Source organism: Manduca sexta, unplaced genomic scaffold, assembly GCF_014839805.1.
Source record: "Manduca sexta isolate Smith_Timp_Sample1 unplaced genomic scaffold, JHU_Msex_v1.0 HiC_scaffold_2123, whole genome shotgun sequence".
Taxonomy (NCBI): domain Eukaryota; kingdom Metazoa; phylum Arthropoda; class Insecta; order Lepidoptera; family Sphingidae; genus Manduca; species Manduca sexta.
Window position 1 is genome coordinate 18,270 of NW_023593056.1, and position 9,281 is coordinate 27,550.

General features: G+C 41.4%; 2 pseudogenes; one reads left to right on the top strand and one right to left on the bottom strand.

Moving 5' to 3' along the window:
- Nucleotides 1–3,157: 3,157 nt before the first annotated feature.
- LOC119191922 lies at nucleotides 3,158–4,265 on the top strand (annotated as a pseudogene).
- A 461-nt stretch (nucleotides 4,266–4,726) lies between these two features.
- LOC119191921 lies at nucleotides 4,727–8,005 on the bottom strand (annotated as a pseudogene).
- Between the last annotated feature and the right edge of the window lie 1,276 nt (nucleotides 8,006–9,281).

Here is a 9,281-nt window from a genome sequence, read left to right on the forward strand (position 1 = left end):
ACAAAAAGTATTTTTTAGTTGGAATCGGTACTTCCTGAGATTAGCCATTACTGCTCCGCTCCTATTGGATATAGCGTGATGATATATAGCCTATAGCACTCCACGAACAAAGGGCTATCCAACACAAAAATAATTTTTCAGTTTGAACCGGTAGTTCCTGAGATTAGCGCGTTCAAACAAAGAAACTCTTCAGCTTTATATAATAGTTTAGAAGTTTAGATCAGTGGTTCTCAAACTTTTTAAATGACGGAACCCTTTTGGGAAGCAAAATACTTGATGGAACCCTACAATAAAACAATTGTTTTTATAAGTGTATTTTTTATTAATCAGCATAATAAAAGTACAATGTAACAGTTACTAATTATTATTTACTTCACCACTTGGCAAGGACAATAATAGAAAACATTAAAAGAAAAATCTAACTAGTGGGAGGTATGAAACTGTTTTTATCTTTTATCACTTGGTTGATATCAGTGTTGATGGAAGAAAGTTGGTGTCTCACAGTAGCTTCGGCGTCAACATAATAAAAAATATTTTTTATTTAATTGTAACAATAAAAATTGTGTACGTACATATTTGGGTAAAAATATGACACATTATAAGTTTTGTTGTCACGTGGGGAAGGGTACGCGCATTCCACAGACCGGCAAACTTAGAGCGAACGGGTTGTACAAGTATAAAATTGTTGATACCAAACTTATGGAGATATTGTACCAGCTATTGTAACACATGTTTCTACAAATACAAATAAATAAATAAATAACGTTCATAGCGTTTTGTCTCCGCGCGGCCGAGGAGTCCGCGCAGCCGCGGAGCGACCAGAGAGAGGTGTTTTGATTTTTTTTTCTAAATTCTTGCGGAACCCCGACAGAGGTATCACGGAACCCTAGGGTTCCGCGGAACACACTTAGAGTATAGCTGGTTTAGATAATAATATACTAAGTACTAGATCTGGCGTTCCGTACTCACTGTGTTCGATTCAACAGTATGGCGATCCGTACACATGATTTTATATGGTTTCACCGATAGATGTAAAAATTGGTTTAAAGATCGCCCAAAAATAAAAGGAATTGTGTTTCACACTTCATTAAGTATGGGCAATTTTAGTCACCTAACATCATGCTTCCTTTTTAGTTTATAGAAAATCAATAGAAAGTAGTAAGTAGGTACCCACTACTCAAAAATTATACATTACACGAAAACATAAGTATGTAGGACTGTGCAGGTTTGTTTAGGGTAGGCGAGCTGGCAACGTTACCACGTTGTACGCGTTGAGCCACGTCTACGAGTGGTGTGAGTGTAAGTTTGGTTTTGAGCAATATCAAATTGATTATTTAATATTTATATCGTTTGAAAACAATTAAAAATATTTACTTACTTATAAATAGAGTTTTTATAACTTAGGTAAGTAATACCTACGCTTGGTAGGACAGATCAACTAGAACTAAACCCCTCTCAATAAGTATAATAATATCAGTATATCACACACTTCGATAAAATCTAGAATATGTAGTTATAATAAAGAAAAACATAATCATCAACACCAACGGCTGTATACAAAAAAAATGGATTATTTCGGATTTAAACCATTTTTTTTTTTGTTTTAATCCGCTTGGTATAATTGGTTAATCGACCTTACATCTATAGTTTCAGCATTGACAGCGTGTGGTTATGTTCGGGCGGCGCTCATAATATATTATGTACTTGCTCGAGTCGTAAGTATAAACCTGGATGTGAATGTAAGTAACATTATTTGTTAAATATGTGAATAAAATAAATAGGTTATGACGTTTTGGTTGCCGTTTTACTTATTATACCAAAGACTAGGGCTGCCATCCCCTAAATTGCCGATGCCGGATAAACCAATGATTAAAGAGGATAAACACGGCAAAAATCCCGGACATTTGGGCAAAGTATAGGTTTTTCCCCAGATACCTTTGGAAAAGTATTTTTTGCAACGCGCGGGGGCACAGGTTACTTTCGATCACTTTTGATCGTCGACTATTTTGCCGTGCTTTCTTGAATGCGGGCTATTATCACATTGGACCATAGAGTAAGACCATACCATAGAGTAAGTAATATGTATACTACGTAAGGAGAGGCGGCACTAAGTACGTTGATTTTGAGTTCACGCACACATAGATGAGCTCAGTTTGAGTAAAAGTTTATATCAACGCACAATAAATGACGCAAGGCTGCCAGCTTTCTATAAATCTACTTTTCTCTAAGGACGTTCCTTATTTGATCGGTAATCCGATATCAATAATTTTATATCAATAAAAATTGCTGACCATAAATCTTAAACAGGTATAAATTATTATTTGGAATTATAAAAATAAAACACCCACATTTTTAAATAATTCCCTTTATCTAATAACAAGTTATTGTAACATAATACACAATAATGTTATGCAAATTTCTTATATATAATTGTATACAGTGTTTAAGTCTTTTACTCAAATAATCATTACAGTCAAATTTTCCGTTATTTATTTCTAATTTTATATAACATTTAACAGCATGATACCTGACAGATATGATCTTTTCTGTCCAATCAACAATTATTATGATTACACTCATTGCTAAGGCTAGATTTCGCAAGTGACTTTTTTGAGTATTTTCTTTTCTCCCATTGTAGCACACAAAATGAATAAAATACACACGAAACGGAGGAGCAGGTTTAACTTAACGTATTCGCAAAAAACTCAAGATATTATTGGATAAACTCGCAATTGTAAAGATTTACCAAATAAAGTCCAACAATAACAAATCAAGTGTCCATAATGGCAGCCAATTGTCAGCTATCACGGTAGCCAACATACTTTCTAGATTTTAGGTCTATTATGTTGGTACTATATGTAACGTAAAGTTTTGTCAACCAAAATTACTTCTCTATGCAACGGAATATAAATATTCATGAGCACAGATTACTTAGAGAAGCTACTTCATGAGTATACTTGTCATGTAACGTCGAATATAAATGTCGGTATAAAATAATATAAAAAACCACGATAAAATCCAGAATCACAGTTTTATTTCAATATATAACATTCGCGTAAACATAAGAAATTATTTCCTTTTTTTAAAGTATTTCAAATATATAATTAATTTATTGATGAGACGCATATCCGAACGCATTCTATAAACAGCAACATATTTGACACGAAACGTCATCAGCACGTCACAAGATACGTCACGAGTACTGAACGGGTGCAAGGTGTCGCTCTCGTGAACGCGCAAAATAGAGCAGCCAGAAGAATCAGCGTCGTGAAGCAGCCGCCGAATGCGATCCGCGACAAGGTGAACGAGATGAAGAAGTGCAAAAAAGGCGTCGGTCGGTGAGCGAGATGACGGAGTACGTGCCGGTGAGCGACAGGCGAGTTGGACGAGCCCATCGAGCTGCCCACCGAGGAGGATGGCTCGCTGCTGCTGTCCACGGTGTCGGCGCAGTTTGCGGGCGCGTGCGGGCTCAAGTACCGTGCCAGCGGACGGTTGCGTGGCGTACGGCTGGTGGACGAGCGGCTGTCGCCGCCAGCCGAGGGCTGGCCGGCACACCGCTACTGGTGTGCGTTCCCGCGCATCGACCCGCCGCCGCCGCGCCCGCGCTGCTCCGACCTCATCGTGCTGGGGCTGCCGTGGAAGACGGGCGAGGAGGCGGTGCGCGAGTACTTCGGCGCTTTCGGCGAACTCCTGATGGTGCAGGTGAAGCGTGACGCACGTACCGGCCTCTCCAAGGGGTTCGGGTTCATCAAGTTTGCCGAATACGAGGCGCAGGTGCGAGCACTTGGCCGCCGGCACATGATCGACGGCCGCTGGTGCGACGTGCGTATCCCCAACGGTAAGTGAAGGAGCTGCGGCGGCACACCGCAAGGTGTTCGTCGGCCGCTGCACTGAAAGCCTCACCGCGGACGACCTACGCGATGGAGTTTTGCCGCGTTCGGACAGGTCACCGACGTGTTCGTGCCGCGACCATTTCGCGCGTTCAGTTTTGTCACATTTCTGGACCCGGAAGTGGCGCGCTCGTTATGTGGTCAGGACCACATCATCAAAGGCGTATCAGTGAACATCTCGAGTGCATCGCCAAAGCGTGCGGGCGGCGCCGGCGGCAGTGGCGGTGGCGCCAGTGTCGGGGCGCGACTGCCGGCGCCGGCGCAGGTAGCGGAGCGCGCGCTGGTTGGCCCACACTGGGCTGGGCTCCCGACGCGTGGCCACTGCCACCTACACATCTGCCCATCGACTCCAAGCCCTACCTCAAGTACGAGTGATCCGTGCCTCCTCAGTTTTGTTGATTGCTGTCAAATTTTATATGAAACTCTATGTGTAAATAATATTATATAGAATGAAGTTGTCAATAATTGTTTCAATCTACATATTATTAACTGTTATCATACATTAATGACACCAATAGGTATGTGGTGTTGGGGGTCTGATATTCTTTATGTGCAATTCTCAACATTGCGTAATATATACAGTTGTTACGGCATGTATCCAATGTTGTTACAAACACTGATTACAATTGTAGAGTATGACAATAGTGCCCCACATACAGCAGGGTTTGTCGGGACACTTTGGACAAACATAAAATTGTTTTGTGTCATTGTATATATCTATATTTTTGTTTCAGGACTTTGTTTGTAATAGACTTTTATGTAATCATGAGTAATCTGGTATTATTAAGTAAAATCCTATTCTTAGTACTCAACAGTAATGAAATTAGTTTGGATAGCAACATTATAAAATTTTATAGTTTATTTAAAATATGTAGGACAATGATAATTATATTAAGAAGAACCTAACCACCCATTATTTTATCCCAATAACACAGTAAACTGTATATTTATTTAATAACTGCACCCAAATATAATAAGTTACAATTACAGTTGTTCAAATGATAAGTTTTGTAACAGGTAGGCGATGACTGGAGAGTGAGGCTGGTCTTGTTCATCGCAGATATTTGGCGGCCCAGTCGACACGGGCGGCTCCGCTTCCTACTGTGGTTGTCTCTGAAATAATTGTTAAATATAATGCACATTAGGGCGGCACCTGACAAAAATGGCACAGGCCATTTTACATGCAGAGTTGTAACTGTGCTATGGATACCTACCACGATGAGCTCTTAAGGGGAGTTGACGGAAAAAGTGAAGTATCTATTCGTGAACCAGCAACATAGCGAGCTGCGCTCAATAGGCCGCGGCCGCGCCGGCGGTCCGAGGCCAGCGGGGGCGCGGGAGGCACGCGCGGCGCCGCCACGCTGCGCCCACGCACGCCCGACGCCCGTCGTAACGCCTGCTCGAAGCCGCCCTCACCGCTCTCGTGAACCACTTCGCCCCTACCAAGTGATAAAACGTAATAAATCTGAATAAAATAAAACATAATAATAAAATTCTTACCTACACAGGCACACACACAAACCGCTTTTTACAGACTCAACAAAATGAGGAGATTCTCAATCCGACGAGAATTTTGTTACGTTTGTTACCTCTGAGTTGTCTGATATCTGGAATACATAACGTCTCAAAACCACAAAATAATTAACATTACCTATCTACTGGTTACCAATTTAGGAGACAGTGTCTAATTAAATTATTAACTAGTAATTACTAATTACCGTTAATTTTAACTAAGCTATATAAATAGGTACATGAACAAGTATACGAAAAATAATCATGATCATTATCAGCATCATCAGCCACAAAGTTTCCTGCTGGACATGACAAATCCTACTGTCCCAAGATTCGAAATCGGCCTGCATTCAACGTGTTCCTGCGACGTTTACCAAGTCGTCTGTCCACCTTGCAGATGGACGCCCAACTGTTTTTCGTGTGTATGAAACCGTCCCATGATGTGATAGGGGCAAGCCTATTAATAAGTAGGAACTGGAACCATCCATCGACTTGTGAAATCATAACTATGTTATAACATATTGCTTTCCTTGTAAGTTAAGATTTTTATCAAATTCAGCACCAAGATTAATACCACACCACTTCGGCGAAAGTGGAATGAACGGAAAACCTGGTGTCCCGTGAATTCATATGACTGAAGTTCCATACAGACATACCTAACAACAAATGCGTAACAGAGGAACAGGAAGCTATTGTACATACTCGTGGTTATTAGGTATAGTTGGAATAAGTGGCGCAACTGACCCCAGAATGTCAGCAAAACGATCGTGAAGTGGCGGCGGAGCAGCGAGCGGAGCGGCCGCCACAACCGCCGGTGAACCCGCCGCGACGGCCGCGGCGCCCAAAAACGCGAGATCAGACTCGCAGCGGGCACCGCTCTTCTCCGAGTGTGCGGCGAGCCTATCCGCCGTCGCCTGTGTGTTGTCCTCGTCTGTGATCTACTGAAACGGTGCGTCGAGCGCGCGACGCAGGCGGCGGCACCCCAAGGGCCGCACCGATGGCAAAATATGGAAATCTGAAGGAAGTGCAAAATAACATAAAGTACCCAATACATAAGTACTTAAAAATGTTTGATGTCTATTAGTTATAAACGCAGAAACCGCTGAACGGATTTGGATGAAGCACACGGATAGACCATGCTCTGGATCAACACATAAGCTACTTTAATTAATCCCGGTCTTTTGGCTCTGACTTAAAATTTTAAATAGATCGTGCTGGTGTCATAGAGCTGCAGTTTTAGGAATTTTGTAGCGGAAAAGACTTTCTACGCGGGTAAAGCCACGAGCAACACCTAATAAGTACCTATACCTACTAAGTACCTATCCCAAAATGGGAACAGGTCCCCTGTACTCCTACCAGGTTTATCTGTAGATAAAATATTTGAAATTTTTATTTAGAATAAAAAAAGAAAATTAACTGTTTGCTCAAATATTGGTTAAAGTATTACGCTAAAACCAATCATTGAATTCAAAATCTAATTAGTGAAAAATATGTAAAGCTTTATTCTGTGTAGTCTGAATTAATAAAATATGATATGGTATTTATTGTATTGTAATCTGTCATCCTATTATTACTTAGACCTCTGTGCTTGGGACTGTGTAGTGCATATCAACAGCTAACGTCCGTAGCTACTATTAAATCATAGTTTGTCTAGTCTTTATATTTGTATTAAGAGTGTCAGGATGAGTCAAAGACGGACCGTAATGCCTGCGGAGGCGGTCGCGCGACGGGTACCGGAGCAGCGCAGCGAGCAGAGCCAACGCGGGCGGTGAGGCTGCTGCCACCACTCGCCCCAGCGGCACGCCCGCGCTCGTCGGGAACCGGAAGCGCAGCGCTTCCGCCAACGTGTAACCTTCGGGCCAGTCGTCGCGGTCGGGCGTGCCCAGGATCGCGCAGATTTTGTGCAACTGATCGATTTCAGAGTTGCCGGGAAACAGCGGACGACACGTGTAGAGTTCGGCAGTGATACAGCCGAGCGCCCCACAACTCAATGGGCGCGCCATAGCGCGTATCGTGTAGCAGTACCTCGGGAGCGCGGTACCAACGCGTCGAGACATAGTCTGTGTAGGGCGGCCGCGAGCGTACCTCGCGCGCCAAACCCAGATCAGCGATCTTCACCAATTCGGGACCACAACACAACAAATTCTCGGGCTTCAGATCTCGGTGGAAGAAACCATGTCGATGCATGTGCGCAAGGCCCTGTAACACTTGGTATATGATATTGCGCAGCACCGGCTCAGGAAATGGTCGCTCCGCGTCGCGTATCAATTGGTACAAATTGCCGCGCATGTACTCGAATACAAAGTATAAAGTGTCATTCTCGCGTATGACTTCTCGTAGTTTGACAATGTTAGCGTGATTAAGCTTCTTTAAAGATTTAACCTCACGCAAATTCATCGCTTCGTCCCAAGAATAGTATTTGCGTTTCATGCGCTTGATGGCCACCTTCTCGCCGGTGTCTCGTCGCTGTGCGAGCACCACTGACCCGTACGTGCCGTCGCCGAGTTGCTGTAACACCACATACCGGTTCATGGCGGCCAGCTGCCGCTACGGTGCCTCGTCGCTTATTCGACCACACAGCGTACAAATTCTGCACTTACAACTGCTACCGCAAGTCATTTTAATCAATTATTGTCACCACATAACTAAATTCTCTTGCAATTTACTTATTCGTATAGAATTAAATAGCGAACGAAATTTCTACTGATGTCAAGTCCATAAAGCTCCGTTCTGTAAAGCTGTATCCATATAATAATATTAATAATATGATTTTACAATAGTGCATAATATAATTTTACAAGTAGGTATTATTAGTAAATAAATGAAGTTATTACTCGTGTACACAAATAGAATTTGCGTTATACAATACATTTTTCTTGAAAAATAATGTGTTCTATTATATATTTTTCGTCACCATAGAAACCGCCCCAGTCACCGCGCGCGTTTTTTTGTCCCAAAGAAGATATTCTCGTGATCACCACCTCAGAAGACTTATTTTATACAATATATTTTCCAGATATTACAACAAAAAATACTATATGTCAGTGTGCAAATGTTTAATTTAACTTTAATAAGAGCTTTATTTTAATAAAAATAATGGTTATGTTGGGTTTCTTTTGAAGTGGTGTAACTACATAGTAAAGGGCCCGCGGCAAATTTAAACAGGGCCCGTCCGAATAGGAAAATCTGTAACTATAATATATCTGGATAATGGATATATACCAATAGATAGATATATATATATATTATAGACTCCAGTTTTAAATTCGATGAAAAAATTTTAGAACTGTAAGTAAATGAGTGAAAGTTGCCGGTTATAAGTATTTTTCGACCTATATAAGTAGGTATATGCAATTTAATTTAGCATCTACTTATATACATAACAAAAGCTTTGTCAACCTCGTAGATCATTTTTGTTTACGCTTTCGTTATTCATTGCTAATTATCTCGATAATTTTTCTCACGATTCTAACTGAAGGCCGTGTATCCGTGGCTATGAATAAATTAAAAAAATTGACGTCTGTAAGTTCTGTTATGTTATGTATCAGCTGAGACTAGGCAGTATGGTCGCAAGACCTGTCCTCTAGGGACGAAGAAAAAATAGCAACAGCTGTCAATTGTCATTCTTATCCAGTGTTGCCAGAAGGTTACATTTCTTACATTTTCGTTACTTTTGACCCCCTCGCGTAACATGTAAGTAATTTATTTAGGCAATTTCGTAACTTTTGAGAACAACGATATTTGTAATACAAAATTTTATTGTAAACAGTTTACGAACGCATTTCTATTGAACGATTCAACGCATCCAAATTGAACGCACCTAAAACTGGCGGGTCTAAAAAGTATTTCACTCCATATCACACTTAGAGATGGCTCGCC